General features: G+C 42.0%; 1 protein-coding gene across 8 annotated transcripts in view; it reads right to left on the reverse strand.

The window, feature by feature from the left end:
* Nucleotides 1-25,324, reverse strand: part of LOC120503824 (translation initiation factor IF-2-like) — a 92,883-nt gene that overhangs the window by 40,854 nt on the left and 26,705 nt on the right. For 3 of the 8 annotated variants that reach the window (XM_039712829.1, XM_039712828.1, XM_039712822.1), the window contains one exon: nucleotides 302-561. The exons of 1 other annotated variant lie outside the window; for it this stretch is intronic. The gene's annotated coding sequence lies outside the window, so the exon portion shown is untranslated. 4 more of the 8 variants (XM_039712831.1, XM_039712826.1, XM_039712830.1 and 1 more) reach the window with 2 other exon arrangements.

Here is a 25,324-nt window from a genome sequence, read left to right on the forward strand (position 1 = left end):
GTGGGATTATGACCTTTCAGAGGATTGGACAAAGCCTCTCCTAGAACAACTAGAAGTCCTTCTTCCTCATTCAGGTCAAGGACTGAAAAACAGGTGATTAATACTCTACTAGATGACTTTACCAAGTGGTTTTCTTTTATTTCCTTGCATTTTTGGGACCCCTCAGATACCTCAGTTGCTCTGCAACTTTCTAACTTCATACAAGCAGTTACCTGTTCACTGACCTGGGGAAAGACCAGTGCAATAGTTCAATGGGCAGCCGGAGTTCAAGACCTTGTTCAATTAATGGTTATTTATTTATACAAAGTGAAACAGGACCAACAGGAGAGACGGAATACAAGAAAAGCTTGATATTTTGGTGGCCAGAAAGCTTGCCTGTAATAGAGGATTCTGACATCTTGCAGAACAGAAACTTGAAATCTGGACTCCTGTGCCACCAGTCAGTGTCTTGATCATAGGATGGTTATCAGGAGGGGTGGGAGTTTTCTTGCTCTTTGATGTATTTCATCCTAGGCATGAGAATCTTCCCCAGGTAAGAATTTCATAAGAACTGGTAAATACCTGCAAAAGATTTGGTCTTGAGGGAATATAATTTCTCAGTGAAAGATTCATCTCTGTAAACTCCAACGGGGACATGACTAGGGTTCTTACGACCATGTAGGTCCACAGTGGTTTGTCCATTGTCATGATCCATCAATGTCCTGAGTTTGAAGGGGAGGTCAACTAGCAGTGCTGGAGGGCATGAGTCTCAGGAAGCCTGCAGAATGCCAAAGCATATGTCTGCATAAGTGTCAGACTTGTAAATCAGCTGTTGGCACAAAAGTTTAACAATGGGGAAATAGTCACATATAAACATTCGTTTGGGGATTAGGCTTATGAGTCTGGCTGCTTTTAAACACTTCAGCTGACATTGATATAAAACCAGGAGCCTGACATGTGATCTGTTGCCAGTTGCCTTCAAATTACTATGTCTGATGAGAGAAAAAAGAGACGAAGTTAACGGAGAAATGGGACAGGTCATCTGGACTCTGATAATTAATGTTCCCTAGAAAATAAAAGTTTTGAAACTTTCCTGGAAATGAAGTTTTATGATCTGCTACAACAGCCCACAGGGGGAATGCTGCAACCTACACATATTGACAATTGTGGTATTACCAGACAATTAATTTTTATGAGTAATTTCCAGAGCAACCCTCAACCATGCAGTCACGCACACAGTGCAAAAGTGTGCCATGGAATCGAGACTCGGCTAAAGGCCAAAGATTATGCAGATTTATTAATATTTGCAAAAAAGTGCCCAACAGCAGAGAGAAATTGAGCAACAGAATGGGGAAGAAGGAATGGACTTGACAATAAAATGAGTTTTGTAAGGATATGATCCAGAGCATGGTGAATTCAACAGAAAGATTTCTATTGGTTTTTTAAGGTCTTGGATAGATCTCAAGAAAAATGAGACACTCCATCTTATACCTTTCCCTCTACTTTCTCCATCTTAATGGAAAATACATTCTTGTTCACAACTGGCATAACCTTTAGTGACCAAGAATTACAAGCAAAATATTGATCACATTTGAGATGCAGAGCCAAGAATCCCTACCTAAGCAGTCCCAGAAGTAGCTCTCCAAGGGCTAAGCAACTGGCAAATTCTCTCTAACAGTACCTTCACATTTGTATTAGACTCAGAATAGTCTTACCCTGTACTTAATGTTGCAAACCCATTCTGCTTTCTCACTTAAAACACAGAGAATAATGGAGTAACTGAATTTATAATTTCATTTCTCTAAAATCCTTCTCCATACACACCTTACTTGCAAAGGTAATGACCTGCTTAATTCTCCTCTTATTATGTCCTCTAGTCTAAGTAGCAATAGCTGTTACTTTTAAACAGCTATTAAATACTTCAGTAATTCTTAAACCATGCCAAGGAATACTTGCAATAAAAGAACAATGAAGAGAGATGACTGGAGATGAAGCTGTAGAACTGAATTTGTTTGTATATCATTCAGAACAAAATAATAGTTCTGTCAAAGTCCCTGTTAAAGGCTGTTAGACAAAATGATATACTTTGCACTAAGTGAGGCTACATAGATCATGCATTATGGCCCCAAGTGATAGATCTCCAAGATAAGCTTGGTTATCTATTTTAAAAATTTTTCCTTCTGTGGGAACAAAAGATTATTGCCTAATGTAAGTAATATTTGAAAAACTCATCCTGCTGTGATAGCAACTCTTATTTCATCCTACACACTGAAGAACATAATTTATCTTAACACCAGGCATTGAGCAAAGCTAGCTGTGGGGAAGTAGTACTAATAGGCTTTCCTTTTACTGCTGAACTCAATTGAAATCTGCAGTCAAGCCAAGCCTGGTTTAAGTACTCTGCTGGTTATTTTCTTTAACGTGGTGTGAAAGACCAAGGCTGCTTTATTGCAATGGAAGGATAAGTTACCAGCAAGACATGCTGAGTTGAGGAGCTGGTGACAACACGCAGAAAGAGAAATTGGCATTACTTCCCATCACTTTGGAGATACAAGAATAAGCTTGCTTACAGAGAAAACCAAAACATTTTCAGTGGAGAATGCTCAACAGAGAGTGCTGCTGTTTGGTGGATTGCAGCCTTCTCAGTGTCCAGCAGGTCAGGAATAAACACTTCCAGGTCCCTAAGAATAAGCCCCTCACCTTGCCCAGGCTGTACATGATTGTAGTACCTGCTTCTCATCTTCTCATCTTCTCATTTCTCATCAATCTGGATTCCATCTGTATCAGAAAGCCCAGATTCCATGGTCTGTGGTTTTACCCACTCCCTTCACAAGCATTATAGGTGCTGGCTTTCCCTCTGTGGAATCTGTCTGTGTTGCTTTGTCCAGGATCCTCTAAGGTAGCATCACTGGAGACAGTTGTCCTCCACCCGGCCTCAACACACACACAAACCCCTTAACAACAGGCATTGGCATCTCCTTCTGCAAGGTGGTTCTGACCTAGGGGGCACAGCACCTAGCAGTGCCTAAAGCTTTGCAACAGAACAGGAAATATGCAGTGCAATTGGATTAGAAGAACAGAAATGGAAAAGACCTGCAGTTTTCTGCTGTTACAACACTGGACATAGAACAGCATTTCCAGTTTAAACTCAGTCAAATGATTAAGCACAAATAGTGTATTTGGAATTATCAGCTTAACTTTTTCCCAGACTTTCTTGAGGACACTGGGAATTCCTCTGTTTGATAAGCCACAATAGAGGCTCTTTCCTCAAGGACAGGTAAACACATAGCCATCAACAGTCAGGTTGTAAAGGATAACTGAGCTTACCCAAGGACATGGTTTCTCAGGTTCATCTGCACAATCAGCTTGACCACATCTGTGAAGATCCCCCAGGGGTCATGCAGGTTACCCTCTTTGCTTTGTCTTGCTCTAAGTGTTTTTTTTTTTTTTTTGGTTTTTTTTTTTTATGTTCCCTGTCCACAAAGAGCTGTGGAGGAATGATACTTGAAAACCTGTCTCTGTTCACTCCATCAGTGTCACAGCAGATTTATTTTTTTAGGATGCTCCAGTGCTATGGCACGAGAAATGAGGGGGACACAGATTGTATTTGTAAAAATGATAATAAAAATCCAGTACGTTGCCACAAATAGTGTCAAGATAGAAGATCCTGATTCAAAAATCAGGATTCAAGGGTCAGTATGAGTTTGTTGGGCAGAAGCAATTATTTAATCCACGTTGTGGAGCAATAAGCCCACTAATATCCTGATCTTGATTTTATCTGGAAAGTGATGATAATGGCAAAGATGATATATTCTACGCCGATGACAAAATTAGCAGATTTTTCTGTGGACCCCATCCAAATACTATTGAAGCCTCCAGAAACCCCCACCCCCCCAAACCACACAAAAACAAAGGGTGCTTTTCTGTGCTTGCATACCAAAGAAGATGTGTATCGGTTTTTGCTTTTAAACATAAACCTTAGGATGCATCCAGACCCATCCAGCACATGATTACACAGCTGATGTGTACATTTCTCCTTTTTCCACTCTCATCAAAAGGTTCATCAAAGCTGGGGAGATGTTTGATATTCCTGGTGAGATGAGGTCAGTGCCCCTCTCTTGGAGCTGATTCATATGAAGTGGAGGCTGAAAGGGGACAGAGGGCATGGGAGAGAATAGGTACTATTTTTAGCACAGAGACATTTATCAGTAGCCCTGGCATCACTGGAAATCAGCAAAGAGAAGTCTCTGTTGGGGATGTGATTCATGAAATAATATACAGAAGACATGTGGTGACCTGCAAATAGCAGACTCCCCTGCTGTCATGCCATTGACACCTGTTTGCATTTGGATTCTATCATACTTGTGTGCCAGTAGTTCAGACTTATTATTTTTTCCCTTGGTCTTTAAGGGGTTAGCACAGATGGTGACTTCTCTTGTGTGTTTTGCCCTTTACACTTGTTTCTAGTGACCACCTGACTGCCTTCATTGTGGTTCTGTTCTTTTCAGAGCACTATTGATTATATACAGCACTTTGTGGGAATCTGGCATAAAGGGATGGCTTTGTAAGCCATCATGGGCTCTAGGTATCTATTTTTATCAACCTAAGCAATTGTTGCTTTGAAAAAGAGACCCCTACTTCCCAGGCTGTGTGTTGCTGACCTCGGTTAGTCCGAACTCCTTTGACCTCAGTGCAGCTTAAGGGATGTGACAGCCGAGTCAGCCCCTTTAATTCCAGTCTTTGTGAGGCTCATGTGATAATCATGCACTTGCTCTGTCAGAGGAACCGGCAAAGAGCGATTCTGTCTCTACTTGCTCCCTGCAGCAGACCTCTTTCTTGCCTTCTCTCTTCCACCAGATTCCTTTCATTTTCTTGGTTCTATTCACGAACAAAGGGGACTTTGTTGAATTGTCTTTGTGGTTTATTTTCCTGAGCCTTGGAAGATAGCAGAGTTTTGCCACTGTTTTATCCAATCCTTTATCACGTGCACAATACCCTGAATGCTTAACGGAGGCTAGTGTGTGTTAGCCTATCTCCCTTTTTTTTTCAGGTTGGAAGCCAAGGCTGACTTCTGGATGCCAAATTAGGAATAATGGCTGGAGTAAAAACTCGGGGAGGGGTCTGTCCATGCAGCTGCAATAAAGGATTCAATCAGAGGAGCTGTAGTCATCAGTGGATTTCATCTTGTTTTTCATGTTCTCTGGTCTCACTAGGCCCCCCGTGTCTATGTAGAAATCTATTTCTTTACAGGTGTAGAACACATCTTCATCAAATGGTCTTTGGGCACATGTTCAAAAAGAGATAAAAATGCACTGGCTGGCCAGTACAGCTGTTAATATTTCGCAGCTTTTATCTGAGCCTGTGAAAGCGTTTTCACATGTTAAACTGCTGTGCTCTGCACAGATGCAGAAAGACAGTTCAAAAGAGTGAGACGAAGGACTCTAGTTTAGAGATTTTACCATAAAAGTCTTCTCCAAATCTCAGGACAAGTCAGTAGTGTGGTGAGGACTAAAAAGAGCAGCTGACTCTAATCTTCTGCCCTAACCACTGTCCCAGCTGCTTTTCTCATGACCTGCCAATCTACCTATTCCCAACACATAGCTCTTAATGTGTTTTCTTTATTTAATGCATCAAAACATGTTTTTTAAAACCATGGAAAATGTAGCCATTACTCAAGGCTGTCCTTGAGTGATAACTTTGTCTGTTTTGTCTATTGCCAGAAGGACACAGTGTGGTTCCTTGAGTCTCTGGACAAGGTAATAACTGAGAGTTGCTTCATCAAACCTCTTCCCACGAGGGAAGAGATCAATAATCTTTGTTTTTAGTGGAACAGACTAACATCTCTGGTAGTAGGCACCAAAATACACTGCTTCTGGACTCTGTATAAAAAAGGTCAGGCAGTGTTTAATCCTGAGAGTGACCTCATGGACCTTGAGAGAATTTCATCAAGGATGTAGTTTGTATTTTGCAATAATCTGAAGGAAATAAGCTTGACATTTCAGAGATAAAGCTCACAAGCAGCACCATTCCAGTCACCCAATGTTCTCTGTAAATGGGATTTCTGTGCTGTTTATTTCTAAAAAAGTCTCATGTTCAAAACCTGAAACTTTCAGCCCTTACTTGAGTAAAAATTGCACAGAAACCAGTATGAATAGTGCCTAGAGCAAAGTGAAATAAAAGCTGGAGGATCTGGTGCTGTGTTATTTGGCTCATGCTGCAAAACTTCAGCAAATTTGTCTCTAGCGAGCAAAGTGAGCAGTTTTGACAGCTTTTATTATATTGAATTACAGTGACAAATAGGGGCATTGGTTTGCAGAACATTTGAAAGCGTGATAAACACAGTCCTAATGAGAAAGATGTTTTTTTATTTGACAGAACACCACTGTTTTTCCTCATGCATACAAGTGCATTAAAAAAAAAAAAAAAAAGACCTGGTTATTTGAGGCAAAATTCCTGAAATATTATTCTCTAAATCTCTAAGCTTTCACTTATTACTTTTTATTCATAGAAGTATTTCATGATTATATTGTCCACAAAAATTATAGTAGTGATAAAAGAAAATAAAATAGAGTACCACAGTGTTTTCTTACAAATTTAAGTATGAATTTAAAATCAAACATGCTTTTCAACATAGAAAATCTTATTGTCCAGAGGATAAATGGTGCTTGCAGGGAGAGAATTGCTCTTATATCCCTTGTGAAATTATAGTCTTTGGGTTGTTTAACTACAGTTTTACGCACCATGGTGCTTTTTGAACTTTGAAACCTACAGTGAGCAACTTGTACTACAGAAGAAAATAATTTAACATCCATGTGCACACAACAGTTGTAGCAAGCTCACTGGAGAGAAATCTGTTTGGAAAGCAGCTAGTGTTATGGGTGCTGCTAAAAATAGCAATAATAACAAGATCATTTTGCTTATCCACCAGTAACACTTGCAAATTAAGGCATTTTGCCGCAGCTGTTAGGAATTCAATCACTTCTCACAGAGGTGTTTAATCCAAGATGCTGGAATTTTACATGAGCGTGAATTTCACTGAAAACTGTTCAGTGCTGCTGTCTGTTGTGTTTCTAACCTTTCATCCCCCTCCATCTTCTTTAAACACAGACTTGCTGCTGCCTGCGCAGATTCATTCTGCTGTGCTGGTCCCAGACCCGTATATCCCAGCACCCCTTTGGTTTTTGATGTGGCAGTAAAAGGGAACCAGGAGGTTGCTGCTGTTCGGAGGAGCCTCACACACCTGAGCCCTCCCCAGGGGTACATCTGTGCGTGCCTGCCCGTGTGCTCATCTTGCCGGTTCTCTAATCTTCTGAGGAACTTGCAGGAGACTTAGCTGAGCTGTGTCTGTGCTATTTCCTTACTTCTCCCTTCCTTTTCGGTGCCGTTCCTCTCCGAGGCACGCCCCGGGCAGGGACGCTTCTCCCGGCGCCTCCCGGCTCCGCTGCCCCTTCCCGGCTCACCAGGCCAGGAACCTGGGTCTGCTGATGCTCTGGGTGCGGGACCAGCGGAGAGGAAGCGCCAAGAAAGCCACAGGAGCACAATGCATATGGAAATGAAGCAAGATGTGACAAACCTGCTGCTAGGGCAGCCTCAGCTCACCCGAGGCGTGCTGAGCAGAGGTACAGCTGAAGGAATTTTTCATGTGTTGTCACATCCTCAAAGCTTGTTTTTCAGAGCACAGAGATGCCCTTTGTTGTCTTGGAAGCCACCTCCTGCACATGTACAACTTTTAAATCGGTCTTACTTGGATTCAGCAGAATTAGGGATAGGGAAATCCTATTAGGTCTTATTATCATTTGAACTACCAGAGCAGTATTGTTCTATATGTTAATGTGCAAAGCACGCTGTTCATGTTTAAATAACTCAGTGTAAACACCATGTAATTATTGTCTCTGCCTCTTAATACATATTAATGTGTTTGAATAAAGATTTTAAATATTTCCCTTAGAGTTCAAACATCTTCCTGCCTCTTTTTAAAGATTTAGCCATTCCTCTTCATCAAGATTATCAATTATGTTAATTTTGATGAAGCAGTAGAGGGAGGGTGAAACTATACTGACAGCTTATGCCATATGTTCTTTAGTTAAATTGCGTTTGGGCTCCCTGTTGGATGAACTGATTCCCTTAAAACAAAATGCAGAAGGAGCATTGTCTCTTGAAACCTCTTCAGAAGCACAGTGAGGAAGGAAATACCTAGTTTGTCTTCCTGCACCCAATGCAGGTTATTCCCCGTGGCTGCTCAAAATGATGTGTGAGACAGTACATGTTTTCCCATGTGCTCCAGCCCTTGGAGAGGCAGGAGAGAGAGCTTATTTGACTGAGATGATTTTAGCCCAATGCATCTATTCCCTGTCCAGCAGCCTTGTCCCTCAGCTCACACCCTTGCAGCCCCAGCTTGCTGGGAGACACCTTCTCCTCTCTCCCTCTGCCAGCCATTCCCATCCAGTCACACCCTGGCAGCCTCCTTACTCCAAGGTCAGGGTTTCTGCAGAGTTTTGTGCTCTGGCATTGCATGGAGCATGTTTGAGAACTTGGGGCTGTGGTTAGCACTGCTGCAGTCCCAGAGCAATGAGGTGGCACTTTCCGTCTGTGGAAGGGTTGCTGCCCTGGCCATGCCGAAACCTTTAACAATGACAGACATAAAGTAAACAGGTGTGTGCCCAAAAGTAAGGAGACTTCTCACCAGGATTTTTGCCTCTAGAGAAAACACCTAAGACCAGTAAAGATGTGGGCCTGAGGCAAAGAAACATCCAGGTGGAGATCTCTTAATACCAGTTGAGAAAGAAGACACAGCCCTGGAAGTGTGTCCCTAGAAGGAAGGCTCTCACTGACACCATGGTGATACTGCCGTGCTGTTACCAGTGTCCCCACCACTCCAGGCAGCAAGCTGCCCAGTGATAAAGGACCTGATGGTGCTGGTTAACAACAGCTGAACATGAGCCAGTGTGTGCCCAGGTGGCCAAGAAGGTCAGTGGCAACCTGGCTTGTATCAGGAATAGTGTGGCCAGCAGCACCAGGTAAGTGATCCCCCTGCTCTCAGCACTGGTGAGACCACACCTTGTGTCCTGTGTCCAGTTCTGGGCCTCTCACTTCAAGAAGGACATTGAGGGGCTGGAACATGTCCAGAGGAGGGCAAGGGACCTGATGAAGGGTCTGGAACACAAGTCCTGTGAGGAGCAGCTGAGGGAGCTGGGGGTGTTTAGCCTGGAGAAAAGGAAGCTTGGGGAGACCTTATTGCTCTTTACAGTTAACTGCCTGAAAGGAGATTGTGGTGAGATGGGGGTCAGTCTCTTCTTCTTAAGTAAGCAACAGGATGAGAGGGAATGGCCTCAAGTTATGCCAGGGGAGGTTTAGATTGGATAATAGGAAGCATTTGTTTAACAAAAACATTGTTAGACATTGGGAGGGGGTGCCCAGGGGTGTGGTTGAGCCACCACACTTGGATGTATGTGAAAGACATGTAGATGTAACACTCAGGGACATGATTTAACCGTGGACTTGGCAGTGCTGCATCCATGGTGGGACTCAATGATCTAAAAGTTCTTTTCTAGCCTAAGTAGTTCTATGGTTCTATGGTTTGTTGCTGTAGCTGGTGTGCAACAGCACCACTCTGGAGAGACACCCACAACCTGTTGTGAGTTGGACCTCTCTGCAGAGTGGTGGGTCATCAGGTCTCTTTATAGTGACAGTTAGAAAAAGAGAGGGAGAACGTGGAGACACACTTCAAAGAGGGAGAGGGTAGGCAGAAAAGAAATGAGGGAACAATAGCCATGGTGTTGGCTTAGAAATCTGGAGATATATGAGTATTTGGTAGCATAAGGGCTACCTCTCTGGTCTGGACAGGGACTGAAGGTCCTGGTGGCTGAAACAGAAGTGGAAACAAACCTCTGTACATGTTGTGTGACAGGCTGGGAAGGGACACTGCCTCTGAAGGGCATGTGGGGAGGAAAGACAGAGGAGCGAAAGAATGACACTGCCAGAATGATTTTTTGGTGACCTGGCTTATGGGTGGCTTACTGGTGGCCTGGAATGGGTTATGCAAGAGGCTGCACTGACCTGTCCAGCCTGTCGCCCCAGATTTGTCATGTTGAGGTCAAGTAGCTGATCACATGCTCTGCTGGGAGCTTGCAGGCAGCCAGACCCATACTTGTATTGATGCAGTGCCTGAATCTCTGTAGGAGATTGCCAGTAGAGTTTGCCTAGGTGCTGAAAAGTGCTCTCTTGCCAATATCTGAGGTAGGATGAAAACCTTAGCTCCCATGGCACAGAGCAGTGTTTCAAATAGCTGCTCTTTTGCAGGTGTCTGGTGAAGTTGCCAGTTATCTTTGAGCCTTCTGTTTAGGGCTCAGAAAGAGGAAGAGAGGAAATCTCTTTGCTGAGGTATTTCTGGAGGATACTAAGGAGTTTTATTAGTTTGTTTGGGTATCTGGAGAGTACACATATGGTAAGAACCTGTACCAGCCTTCTGTATTTTCAGTGGACATGTTGCACGGGCAGACCCATGAGCTAATCTCACAGACCTCTACCACAACTGCACCCATGACTCATAATATTGGTGAGAACTTGGAATGGCAAAATTCTCTAAGGCAACTGCAGAAGTTTTCTCTTTCACTACAGATTTCTAGAAGGGAAACTGCAGGAAGTTGGTCTGATGAATATAGAAGCATTGCTTCCATCAAGGGTAATCCTAGATGCACAGCACAAACCCTTCCAGAGAGAATGGACACCTCCTGTGAGCAGCAAGAGAAGATATCACTGTGTCCCATGCCTGCCATCAGTCTGGGGTAGCTGCCCTTACCTTTGGCATCAGTCTGGTCTATGCTTTGGAGGTCCACCTGAACAAGTCTGTCCACCTGACACAATGGACTGTTCTTAAGAAGGCAGCTCTTGTGATAGGTGGGAAATAGTAGCAAGGGCTGTATGGATGAGCACAAGCAAATTGTTTGGTAGAGGTGAAGCAAGGGGAAGCAGTGGTGGTGCTGCTGCTGCCTGCATGTAGGACAATGGACACCAGAAAGCTTGGAGCACAGCCCACATTTAATGTGCTTGCTGTGCTGTGGAACACACAAGGGATGAGTGTGCTGCATGGGTCAAACTGGAGCTGGGCTTGAGGTGGTTCAGAGGCTGGGGCTCACTCTGGTTTCTTCTTGGTGGAAGTAACCCTGAGGTTTGTGTGAGGCTTGGAGCTCTCTGCATTACTGACTCTGAGAGAGGAATATCTGTCCTGTTGCATTAACCGGGAATGGATTTGGACTTCCTAAGTCTCTGTTAGGCTCTACTGCAACTCCAGCACTTGAATCTGTTTCTCTTATTGTACATTATTCTCCTCTGGGGAATCCCTCTTTCTCTGCATAAAAACACAAAGAATAAACCATAACAGACTTTATTAAGTTATCCAAGAGATGTTGTGCAGGACAGTATCCCTGGAAGTCATCCCCTTGCTCCGAGGAAAGATCACACTTAACTAGATGGTCCCTGAGAGAAATTCCTCTCACTCCTCCCTGCCACCTCCAGTGATGCAGCATCAACTACACACTGAGGCTTCAAAGCTTCTCTCCCCTTGCACCTTGCACTTCATTTATTATTGCTCTCCTGACCTCAGTGTATCTTTGCTGCAAGTCAAGATTAAAATTTCTTGTCCAGCTCTTGCTGCATATGGTAATGCTTTCTTTTGGTAACAGCCTTTCCTTCATATTGGACAACTCTTTGGAGGCCTCTTTCCCTCTGTCAAGGCCTCTCTTTTCCATAGCACTTAATCTTCCTGCTGTGCTCCCCTGGCCTCTCTCTGGCTCCCCTGCACTGCTCTTCTGGTGAGAGCCTTGTGTCCTTGTTGACCTTGTTAGCAATTTAGGTCTAATATTTGATGCTGAACACAAACCTAGGATTGAGGCAACTTGCTCCAAAGACCAGGATCCTGGCAGAGTTCTAGCATGTGGTGCTCCTAAAGAATAATAACTCCATGAGGATTTGGTGACCCCTCTGTAAGACCTGAGGAAGAGAGTGCTGGCCAAGGCCTGGGGAGTTCTGTGGCATGTTGGCCCTCCCTGCTCCATCTGCTTTCTATTGCGCTTGAAAAGGAAATTAACTGAGCTTAATGATTTCAAAGTGACATTCTCCACACTGCACTCTAATTCCATAATTGCCATCTCCATGCAGTTCCCAGTACTAAAATGTTTAAAATAAGAGCCTTTGAAAAGAGCCAAAACTTTGAAAGGCCATGCACCACCTCTGCTGGAGTAGTAAAATGATGGCAGAATAATTTCCACATGCAGTGGATGGGTGTTTGGTTATTTGGGGGTTGAGCATAGTTAATTCCTTTGCCAGGAATTTCTCTAAGTCAGGAATCAAAATTACTTTTTTCCTTTGTGAACTCTTTTTAAATGCTGTATTGACTGATGTATCAGTCATGGTTTGGTCTACAGCTGATCTCTCAAACTTTCTGGTGCAAATTTTTGAACAGACACGAGAATCTTTTTAGTTTTTAGCATGGAATACTCTGCATCTCCATACAGAGAGAGGGGTGAGATAAATTTTTACTCTCTGCCCTTTGATTTGATTAATTTCTCATGTGCAGTTCTGTAAAAGCCTCTGTAGCAATGATAGCACAGGCTTGTTTCAGTCTGACATACATTAACAGCATCTTCAGTGTGATACAACATCTGGGACAAGAAAGGTAATGCTCAGCCAGTTGACAGTGGGCTGCCACCAAAGATGTGTTGGCCAGTGGTGGTTTGTACATCATGGCTCAGGAACTGCAGGCTGAGAGACTTCAGCATGCAAAACTGCAAGACTAATTGTGATTTTTCCTAACCCATTAGCTGGTTTGTGTTGCATTCTTTCTCTAATGTTATCTCCATTTGCTCCATGCACACCTCGTTTTTTCTATTCCTTTGTGTTTTTGGTGAGATTTTTTTTTTATTTCTTGAAATCTTCCTCTGAATCAATTCTGCATTTTTATCTTGATATATCTACCAGCATGATTGACTTTGCTGTGTAGTATTGAGTACACTTCTGGAATTCATAAGTTATTGTAAAGTCTCTTGTATGTATTCCATTAAGTGAATGCGTATCTTGCCATACCTTTAAATAACTCTTCTGTTGATTTTGACAGAGAGAATTCAACTTTTTTCTTAAAGTAAAAAACAACCAGGATAAAAATAGCAAGCAATCTTTTCAGCAATGAGCAGTCAGAATTTATGTTCTCATTGGGCACGGCTCTGAAGACGTGATGATTCCATTCAGCTGAGCATCAACAAGATCAAAAGACTTTGTTGAAGTGTAACTGTCACTTTGATCAGAGCTGTACTGGAAACTTAATGAAATGAGTGGCTTCTTTTGACAGTTGCTTCTTTCGACTATTTCTAGTTGTGGTTTTGATACCATGGGAAAATAACCTGACCCTGTTGAGTCCAGACACTGTGGTTGGATTTTGGGTGAGAGATTAGATCAAGCTTTGCTTTTTTTCTCCAGTAAATACAGTTGTCTTGAATTTCGCCTTGAATTTTGAATCTATCCAGCTGATTTCTGAAGTTAGACATTTTTTTTTTTTCTTTTTGCCCTGATCACAAGTTATTTCATTAATTTTGGATTTTCCAGCATTCTGAATAATTCTGAAATGGATGCTATTTCCTATTCTGGGAAGCATAAATGATCTAATGGCCAACACCCTAGCCTGAGACTTGAAAAATTTTGGTAGAATTATGTGGAAAAATCTGTCCATATTTTGTGTGAGGGTTCAATGACTTCAAGTTTGGTTTTGTTGCACTTCCATTGTGCTTGACTTTGCGAAATCACTGTGGAGGCCAGACAAGACTGTAGAATGGAATTGGGTTGGAGTCAGGAATGAACGATGCAGGTCTCTCTACTGAAAGATTTTTGACTGACCCTTCATTTGCATTCTCTCACTCAGGTGGTAACTGAATTTGTCTTTGAAGTGATTTACCCCCATCTAGATATAAATGGTTGGGGACAAATCAACCTGTTTTTTCAGCTTAGTTCTGAAGTTATGTATAAAACTCTTGGTTCAGTGCATTCTGCATTGATTTTTGGACTGTGATAATAATTTCTCTGGAAAAGCCAATTTTTCTTCTTTTTCAGTTGGGTTTTAACTCATTTGAATACCTCTAAAAGTCTCAAATTTAACACTGGGACATTAATTTCCTCAAGTCTTTTCTTTTAGCTTGTGATATAATCCTTAGAGCACTACCATATTACACACAACCAGATGGTGATTTCAAGTTTTAAAAAATGATGAACAATCAATGAGTGCCTGCAGATGAGGTACTCCAAAGGCTCTTCTCTCTCTTCCTAACAATCCTCTACAAGCAGCAGCTGTAGTTATGTTCAGAGGTTCAAGTGACTAGATTTGGGACAAATGAACATCCTGAATTTGAATGCTCAGCTCTGAACTTTATGGCATTAAAAGTATTTATTGTATGCTAGGCTTGAAACCACAGCTTCCCATCACTGTAATTTTGCTGCTCCAGACTGGGGACCACCTTCAGAGCTGGTGGTGCAAAGGTTACACACTGGTCCTCACTCTGAGAAAACATGCCAGTAGCACTCTTCTTCAATTTCTGCTTTTTACATCAGAAGTCAGCTGGCAATTTTGCTGGTATTGACTCTGTGGTGATACAGATAAGACATCTGCCTTGTCCAGAGCTTGAACTGTCCCCTAGTTCCCTGCAGAATGAACTTTGTGTGGGAATATCCATGTACTTTTTTCCCCCAAAGTGACAATTTTCAACCAAGTTTCTCAGAAAAATTAAGCAGATGGTTAAAGATTACCTTGTAACCTGAGGGCTACGGCATTTGAAAGACTCTTGTTTTTTTTAAAAAAAAAAACAACAGGAAAGGCCCAAAGAGGAAAAGTAGTTTTGAGCTGTCCTTACTAAAAGGAGCACTTGGTAGCAGAATGGCGTGACACCTTGTATCCCTCACAATGAATATATCCAAATTCTAATTTCCTGAACTCTGGAGAGGAGTCAAATGTCTGAAGAGAGTTGCTTTGCTCACGGGTCCAAAACTTCTGCATTCAGAGAGCCGGGCAGACAGCTTGTCTCCACTTTCTTTGGGAGTGCGTTGCCAGATCTTGCCTGGCTGCTTCTGACAGCCAGTATTTCCCACTGCAGGGCCAGCTGCTGCCTCCTCCTGTTGTCTCTCAGCTGCCTGTGAAGCCCAGCAGACAGTTTGGACTCGGCCATTCACAATTCCTATTCACTAGTCCGTGTCCAGTGTGTGCCACAATCCCAGCGTTTGCTGAACAGGAGAATGTGGATGTTCCTGTATTTCTGCTGAGCAGACGTGCTCCCCACAGTCCTGGTGAGGCAGTGTGACCGCCTGGCCTCCACTATCACAGCCATGGGGATAAGCCACAAAATTTCCTCCTGATTCCTGGGTTACTTTATGCCCTGAAGCTTGAAAGCGTAAAGCTTTCCAAAGCACTTGGCTTTATCAAATGCTTGTAATTCTGTGTATTTTTTATTACCCACGTGAAGGTTTCCACCAACGTAACTTCATGGATTTCTAGCAGAATAATCTTGATTTCCAGCCATGTGAGAAGAGGATCATATTCCAGAACTTTTCAGCCTGGGACAATTATATTTTCAATTGGAAGAAACAGCATTTTGTCTATAGACATTTTCAAACCTAATTTATTCTGCTATCTGTGCTCCACCAATTAATTTAATTGATATTTTGATTTCTTGACCTGTTTTGGGATGGAAATGGAAGTCAAAATAGCAACATTCTCTCCAGATTGGAAATTCTGCCTTTTGATTAGGTCTTATGCAGCATGGGATTCTTTTATTGCCTAATTTAACATACACACACACATATATATATATATGCATCTCTCTGTAATGAGCACCTTAGGACCCTAAATAAAAGTTTATTACAATTGAGTGTTACTTGTAACAGCATTTGGCAATTTACCAACAAGCAGAGAAATGTCCAATTTTAATCCTGTAGGAATTGTATAGTAACTTCATGGATAAACTTCATATTGATCAACCCTCAAAAATATCTTGTAAGGAATGCAATAAATACTTGAGAATAGAACACTCATGTATTTACAAGCTAAACACAGCTCGCAGTGAAAAAAGTAAGAGAAGTAAAACCATGATACCAAGGTCAGTCTTATGTCCCTGAAATTTTTCTGTGTGGGAATTTGGCACAAGCAAATCTACTATGGCAAAATTAGAGTGTTTTGAGCATGCTGAATGTCCCTTTTAAGCTCCCCATGGCAGCTGTTTAACACTCCCCTCTTGTTGCTGCATTCCTCCTCTTCATCTCTGATGTTTGTTGCTCTGTTGACCTTCATCTTTCTAAATCAACTTCCCTGCCTTGCAGACCTTTTCTTTCTTTCTTTCTTTCTTTCTTTCTTTCTTTCTCTCTGCAAAGGTTGACCTATGTATCTTTAAGCATTTAGTTCAAAACCTTTGTTTCACATTTTACTTTCCCTGCTTCCTTCTCTTTCCCCCTCTATCCCCAAGCTTTTTCCCCCAAAGTGACACTTTTCAACCAGGTTTCTCAGAAAAATTAAGCAGATGGCTAATTTCTAAGACTGTGGCACTTGCTTTTAGGAGAAGCTCTTGAAGGGAGACAGGGCAAGCAAGGGAGCACCTTCATGGTTAGGAAAATAGAGGGGAAAGAAATTTCACTTTGGATCCCTCCCTCCGGCTAACACGAGAAGATTTTTGTTGAGATGGGTTGCATGATAGTTTAAGTGCTCCTCTTCCCTGGGGGTCAGTGGGGACAATGGGTGTTGAGCACCTCTGAAAATCCTTCTTCTTAGGAAGCCCTGCCTAGGTCAGGCTTGGCCCACACGGCTACAGGTCAGCTCTGATTTGGGCCTGGTCTCACCTGACATATGCCAACCCAATGGCTCAGCTAGTCTTTGGGTCTTTGGCTATTTTTGTCTTTTCTTTAGGGAGACAGCTTGACTGCTTAACGCAGCACTTAATTCTCAGGTCATGATCTGCATGTCTTCAGGTCATAGGGGAATTTTGGCTTGCCAAGTGTTAAACCTTCTGTGTTTATAAGCATTAAACCTTAATGTGGTTAGTGCTCACTGCTCTCTGTGTTTTGTTTCAATCTTATGAAGACTATGACATTTAGCTTAAGGGCACTGCAGACAGTAACTCAAGCTTTGTTTAAGATATGGCAGATAAAAAATTTTCATGCTACTAACACATTATGGTAATGTGGGACACTACGCTGTGTAAATACAAAACTAGCATGTTACAAGGATGAGGTATTTGATATTTTCTTGCCAAGGAAAATATTTACTTATTTTTATAATATTGATTTGTACATCATTAAAAAACCACCTTATTTTGTTAGCTTTTGTGTGAATTAGGGGATGGAGTCTTAAATTTATTTTAAAAATAAAAAACCACATCATGCAGTCATTTCTACACTATGTGGGAGTGCTGACTTCTTTAATCACTTCCAAAGAACATTTCTGGTTGGCTTTTCCAGCCGCTGCAGACCTAGCAGCCTGCAGGTGAATGACATGTGGGAAGGACTCACTCTCTTCAGTCTTCCCACCTTCTTATTTCTCTGGTAGCTTTGGATCAGCACAAAATTCTTTTCCCACTGAGCATCTGCTGACCTCAGTGATCAGCTGAAGTCCATCAGCCTCTGCTGACCTCAGTGATTTCCTTAAGAGCTATAGTGTGTAGGGAGGCTTTCCTGTCCTTAAGACCCCTATGTCAAGGGCCTGTCCCAAACCTCACTGACTTGATGGCAAGCCTTTAACCAACCTAAATAGGCTTTCAATGGAGTCTTATAGCAGAATTTGCTAGTGGAATACAATGGGGATTTGGTGTCCTGGCATGTTTTAAGAAGGAGTGCTTTTTCTGCTGGACAAAGAGGGTAAAGCTTTATTTGTATGGGATGGGATCAGTTCCTAATGTGGGTCCAGGGACGCACTTGTGTGTAAGAGGCCATGAGCAACTCCTTTGGAAGCACTGAGGATTGTTTAAAAGACCACTTGGCAGTTTTAAATCGTGCTACAAAAATGTGTATGAATCTTATTTCAAGGTAAGTGGAAAAAAACCAAATACTGAGCTGTTAAATTTAATCTCTATCCAGAGCACTGTAATAAACAAAGAAGGAAGAAAATACCGAAATACCAAAGAACCATGCAAACATAAGTCTTTTAAGTTCTTGTTTGCCTGGACTCCAACCAATGCCTGGTTGCACACTGTCCATTTTCAGGTGGTATTTCTGTTTGATTTTATTCAGACCTCCAAAGATATCTCTTCTCCAGGTGGAAATGATCCAACCAATGCCTGGTTGTACACTGTCCATTTGCAGGTGGTATTTCTGTTGATTTTATTCAGACCTCCAAAGATATCTCTTCTCCAGGTGGAAATGTGTGGATATGTTACTTTACATAGCTATATGAGAGGGTCTTACACAAGTGTTTGGATGAGGTCTAGCTATAAAAAGCAGTGATTATTTTGTTGTGATGAGGTCTAGCTATAAAAAGCAGTGATTATTTTGTTGTATATACTGGTTAAGGGACCCATACAACAAGGTACTTTGCTCTTTTCCATATTATGGAGGAATTGCTGGCATATTACAATGTGTTATTATTGGAAGCCAAATTCTGACCTCATTTGTAAATGTACAGATTTTATAGAATATGAGAGGCTCAGAGGTGTGTAAATGAGATCAGGAGTTTACTTCATTTTTTATAAATTTAAAGTGAAATACAACCATAGAAATACAACAGAGGCGAAAAGATCCTCAAAAGAACCTCAGTCATCTGTGTGTAACAAAGTAGGACCAATTATGCCTGGGTCATTCTTGTCAGCTGCTCATTTAACTTGTGCTAGAAGATAACAAAGAACAGGAAAATCAAGATGATCTATTCCAATGCCCAGATGATGTATTCTAATGATTCACAGTCGGGTTTTTCGTAAGTCAAATCTGAATCTTCCCCACTGCAGTCTTAGCCTTTTTTTGTCCTATCTACCATGCAATATCGCACTTCTGATTTTTATATTGTTAGGAATATTTTCCTGTGTTGTCTATCTGGAGGTGTTCACAGACATGTTTTCCAACAGAACAATTGTAATTTAATTAAGGTTGTATGAAGCAACAAGAATAGAAACTATTACGTCTACTAACAACACTCATATCTCTGCTTATCAGCATAATAGAAAACCAATTTAATTAAATGCATTGGCTCAGTCTACTGAGTTTGCAGTCTGAATTTGCCATTCCTATTAATGGGGCCAAATTTGTTTATTTTCAGGGATTCTAGAAATTCATGTAACCATTTTCCAAGAATGGCTGTTGTCAGCAGATTGATAGCAATGTTGAATCATTTGTGTTGGTTGTAACAAGGATTTCTATTCCTGAAGAGGTACCCATGGAAAGCAGGAGTACATGCATTTACAGACTGTGATGGACATGTATGATGCTGATGATGTGAAGAGGATAGAAGGCCCTTTAAAAGAAAATCAGCCAGACCAGAGAGAGAAGGGGATTCAAGGTAGGGCACCATGGACTTGGCAAAGGAGATGAATATTTTGTCCTTGTAAAGGAAGCTTTCTAAAAATGCCTCACTGTTGGCTCTGCTCCACTGACATTAGTGAAGCTGGAAGACATAGCAATAGCCTAAAAGATCAAAAGCATGAGTGGGAGTTCTTTGCTGTGCCATACTGGTGGAGCTGGAGAAGGTCTCAAAACAATGGGAAATTCTTAGTGAACACCCTTACTACAGACAGGACCCCATGGAGCTTCTAGGAGTTAAATCTACAGGAAATAAGAAGATGGTGAGGAAGTGTGAGAGATGCAGTGCAGACCATTCCTAATAGAAGTAAAACAGAAGACAGCTCAAAATATAATATTGGGAATATAATTGAAAAAGATGTTTTTTGAATGAACAATAACCTTTAAATTCTTTAGTGTGTGTTCTCTGAGCTGTAGAATGTTCTGATTGTCAAGGCAATTAGCTTTTAAAAATAGTTATTTTTTTAGATTTTAATTACATGCTGCATTTTGCCTTTGTTATTAGATGGGGTCAGTAAGGTTACTGAAGTAATTATTGCGCTCTGCTTGGCACTGGTTAAAGCATAACTGGAGTAACTACATTCAATTCTGTATGAAAATATGTGGACAAATTGAAGAATTTAGAGTGGAAGAAAGATGGTAAGAAGTCTGGCATTCAGATCTAAGAGGAAAGGTTAAGATAACTTGGCACCTTTAGCCAAAAGGCAAAAGTAGAGTGTGGGGAACATAATAACGGGAGACATAAAGGAATGTTATAAAGAGGACAAGGATCAATTATTCTCATTAGTCAACAAAGATGGGACAAATAATAATTGGCTGAAGCAGAAGGGAAGTTTTAGGTTAAATATTAGGCAAAACTGTAGAAGAACTGTTTGGCAGTTGGACAAGCTGCCAAGAGCCGTTGGACAATCACTGTCGTTGGAGTTATTCAAGGCCAGACACCCATCTGCAGGAACAGTTATAGAATAATTAGATCAATCCTGCCACAGACAGAAGGGTAGGGTCCTTCTGGCCTCAGTGACCAAGATTTTGTTATGGATCTACTTTTTCAGGATTCATGCCCACCTGCTATTTTGTAAACTGTGGTGTCTGCTTTAGATTCTTCTAAAATCAAGAAAGAGAGCAACAATTTAAAGTTGCTCTTCATAGGGTCAGAAAACATGTGAGAAATAAAATTATCCCCTGATCTGTGGCCATGCATTTCTTTTTATGGCTTTTTAGAATGAGACTTCCTCTCCTCTGGGCGTCTCTGCTTTGTCCCTTTGAACATATGAGCTCTGGGAGCATAAAGTAGTAACCAAAACAGAGTAGAATGGCTTTGGACTTATTCATTGCTATTCACTACTTTATGGCAGCTTTTAGAAGTTGAATTGTAAATAATGTCTGTGTTTTATTGACAATATGCCCCTCATCTTCCCTACTACTTATATGGTGAAACCAGTCAAGCCAAGCACAGACTCTGCCTTTGTGGTATCAGCAGATCTCTTCCCATGGATCTGTGGAGATGCTGAAAACAATGCAAACCAGGAGTAACTCTACAAAAATTTGCTGTACTATAAAATGTTTGCCAGCTGGATTGGACCCAAAGATTGGCCTGGACAGGTTCTTCTTCCAACTACATAGGGAATGTCAAGGCATGGCTCCAAATACTGGTCATTGTGTTTGCAAGCAGAGCAGATCATTTTTAGAGGTACATCACACTGTTTTCAGCACATCCGAGATTGGAATCTGGCTGCATGATGGACAAAAAAAGAGATGGCTTACATTTGCTCTGAGAGGCACTGCAGAGATGATACAAAGGGCAGTGAGCTAATTTGTATTGCAAAGAGTGGTCTTAAAATGTAATTACATATGCAATTATAAACCATGAGCCCAGCTTGTTTATTTTTCCCCTCTAGTGCTAATGAAAAACAAAGTAGTCATAGTGTTTTGTGAGATCCTGGTGCAATGCAAGCAATCATTTGGCTGGCTAACTGGGAGGCAGAGGCACAGTATGACATTGGTTGTGTTAAAAAAAAAGAAAAAAAAAGGAAAGAAAAAAAAAATGAATAATGAATAAAAGATAACAAAGATTTTAAATCCCAAAAATAATGACAACGTTGTATAAAATCCTTGTTTGCTAAGCCTCATAACACTGAGCAACCTCTAGTGTCTGGAATGCCTTGGCTGGCTGTGCTCTGTCCACTTCTAGCTGGTAATGTTATCTCAGAGATACAGGGATATGTCTGCAGTGGAGATAACCTCTCTGCTGAGTCAGGAGACCAGAAAATGGTCAAAGAGCAGGAGATGCCACTGCAATGTGATGCACCACCCAATGTGTAAAGTGAACCATCCCATGACTGGAACCATGGGGTGCCTTCATTAAACTCCATTGTTCCTTTTTTCCCCACACTCCCATTTCCTGTGACACAAAGGAAAAGGTGCTGAGGTGCTTTGAGGGGGCTGCCTGGTGACTTGGGAGCCCTGGAAATCTAAGCAGGCAAAAGCTCCCCTGGGGAACCAGGCACACGTCTGTGTGATGGCTGGTTGCTTCCAGCCAAGAGGCAGGAAGGGTTGATGGTCCTGCAATTTGCTCTCCCTCATGGTCCTTGTATGTCCAGGGCCTCTGTGAGGAACCATGGCAGTCTCATCTCCTGGCTTCACTTTCCCTCAATCTGAGGATTCTCATATCATTTTCTGCAAAGTGTGTAAAGGGACAGGGAAGATGCTTTACACAGGCCTGGTTTTCTGCCCTAAAAGTGTTGAAGGAGACCTTTTCATACCATTAAATCTGTATTTATTTTCTAAAAGCAGATTGTACACTCGATGAAAAACTAATATTTAAGCAGACAATGGCCTTTGAATTGAGTTATCCTTGGAAAATATTACAGATATATACACATACATGTCTAACAGGTCATGCATCTAACAGGGGAGGAAAGAACCTTTTCTTCCATAACATCTATTAATGAGTCTACGTGCAAAACTCCATCAAATGGTTTTTGGAACTATAAACCCTCCCTTTCTTGGCTTAGTTCTTCAAGCTTTGCTAACCCACTTTTTTTTTTTTTTTTTTGATGCTGTGTCATCCTGGACTAATTCACATGTGAGTGTGAGGGGGAAGAGTACCTTCACCACCCCTTCAGTGCTGAACTGAAGTGGCCTGGAGGGCCAAGGGGCCAGGCATTCCTACCTACAAAAGTGGCTGGTATCTTAGTGTGGAAGGCAATGCAGGCCTAACACCACTGGGCTTTAATAACTCAGAGCTGCTTGGTGTGGCCATCCCTGTTGTCCCTGTGGATCTCCTTTCCTGCTCTTACCCCTCTGTAACCTCGGGTACCCTTGAGACCCAACCCCCTCGCTTCTAATTCACTTGGGAACTTGTGACATAACAGCATTAAGCCTCTGCCTGCTCTGGCTTTTTCTGTGAAGGGGGTGTTTTAAATAAGATTTCTGCTGCAAAGTTGAAAGACTGGAGGAAGAAAATCTGACATGACTTAGGGGTAGCACAAACGAGTCATAGGAAACTCACTCTAGAGATATCTCCAGAGACTAGTCAAGACAAAAGTTACAGCACAAGCATTTGGAAGGGGGCCACTGCAAACAATTTGTCCTCATTCCAGTTGAGCAACTGTAAGCAGGGACATTTTCAACACAGGCCATTTAGGGACAGAAGGAAAGATTGGATGGCACTAAAAGAAACTACACAAATACGTGGTGATAGGATGACTCGGCCACCCGCCACACATATTCTGCTGCTTCGTTTTTCTTTCTCCTGTCATCCCGACATCTGAAAAGGTTCCACCCCAGCACAGCAGCACAGCACAGCGGAGACTGGAATAAATTAACTCCAGGTGACAAAACCACCTTCCTCATCTGGCCTATGTTTGCAAGGAAGGAGGACAGAGGTCATATTTGTGTCAGGAGCTGAGGACAACGGGGTGAAAAAGGAGCTGAGGACAACAGGGTGAAAAAGAAGCTGAGGACAACGGGGTAAAAAAAGATTTTCCTTGTCTAAGTGAGCAATATAATAAACATAGGGAGAAAAGATGTTTTCCTCTGTATTTTTCTCCCCGAGTTTTTGGGTTTAAGGGACTGCAGTCATCCTGTTTTTTTGAGGAAATACTTGAATACCGTTATTTCAATTTCTTTAATCCTTCTCCTCCCCCCTCATTTACAAGCTGTTCCTGCTCTACTATTTTCCTCAGCATGCCAAGGCACCATACCTTTCTGTGGAAAGTTTCTGCCACCCTCTCTGATTTTGTATTCATGCCGCATAAATAAGAACAAGACCTCCCTCCAGCACCTTGGCATGATGTGGAGAGTTGGGTGGGAGGATGGTGCGTGATAGAAATATTATGTAAGCAAGGTTTGAATGTCTGTAGCCCTAGCTCTAGACAGCCGTTATCCACAGATATTTTAAAACTGCTTCTTTTTTCTTTTTTTTTTTTCTCCCTTCTGAGCATCACATCACAATACGGTTTCATTCAGTGAAGAGCTGGCATTCAGAGGCTGGATGGCTTAACTGGCCCAGATGGGGTGCCTTTCATCTGTAGGTCATTGCTTTGAATTCTGCCCACATTTTTGGCTACTAGGAGTTCTTCTCTTCTGACGGCAGTGCAGCAGCATATGCAAAATTGCTAGGAAGTCTCTGATCCTAGACACCATGTCTAGATCATAAAAGCTACCATAACAATGAGTCTAAATGGCACCCCTCTTGGCAGCTGAGGCAGAGGCCAAGCAATAAAAGGACTATGGAGAATGGGCTACTGTCTAGCATCTATAAGCTAAGAGTGAGGAACACTAGTGAGGGAGTGTGAGAAACTATGCACAGCCCATGAAGGCTCTTTTGGTTGAAGAAAGAGGATTTCAGTCTCCTAGGCTGAAAGGCCAACACCTTTCAATAGAAGACAAACCATTTACAAGTGCAAGAACAAAACCATTGTTAGTCCTCGTGCCTTTAACAATGCTGCTTCCTGTTGGCATCTTTTGCTTACCAATAACACAGTCCCATAATTTGTATCTCCACAGTGCTACACGAGCACTAACTAATTAATCCTTTTTCACTCCTTTGAGGTAAATGATTTTTTATTTTTAATGGTCTGTAGTGGAGACATCTTCCTTAAAACAGATTTCAGATAAGTTTACAAAGGCTACATTATGCTGACTACACAGTGGATGCTAACACTAGGATTTATGCTTTTGTTACAGCTATTCCAGTTCAGGTAGGCTACAACCAGTTATATGTTCTGCTGAACGGAGGTCTTAATTAAAATAAATGAGTACTGAATCTTGGGAAAAAAAACCAAAAACAAGTCAGAGTAGGCCAGGGTTACAGTATAATGATACGAAACAAACAAACAGCCCCTCCTTTCTGCCCCCCAAACAAATCAACTCCCCTTCACTGGAATAATCTCTGGCTGTCTGACCTTATTTATTCAGATGCTGACATGAATCATCATCCGAGCAAGTACTCCCTCCTACACCTGCAGTACTTGGGGTTATAGCTCTCCTTGGTTTTCTGCGGCAATAAGATCTCAGTGTTACTTGGAGCCGTCTCCATCTGGCAGGCCATGAAGTCCACAAAAGCACAGAGGTCTTTCTGTAAAAAATGGAGACAGCCCAGATTGCTTTCCATTTACACAACATCTCAAGAGGACTCCAGACTTCTCTCTTTTGCAGTTACAGTCAAGTGTGCAGTCTTTTTCTCTCCTATCTACTTTTTGTGTGATGACCTCTTCTTGGGGTAAAGAACTGCGTGGGTGAGTTTGGGGGGAGGGGTTGTTCTTCTCTGAAAAGCCAAATTGCAGGATGCAGCACATCTTGAGCTTGGCAGCCT

This window comes from Passer montanus, unplaced genomic scaffold (assembly GCF_014805655.1).
Source record: "Passer montanus isolate IOZ18808 unplaced genomic scaffold, ASM1480565v1 scaffold27, whole genome shotgun sequence".
NCBI classification, from domain to species: Eukaryota; Metazoa; Chordata; class Aves; order Passeriformes; family Passeridae; genus Passer; species Passer montanus.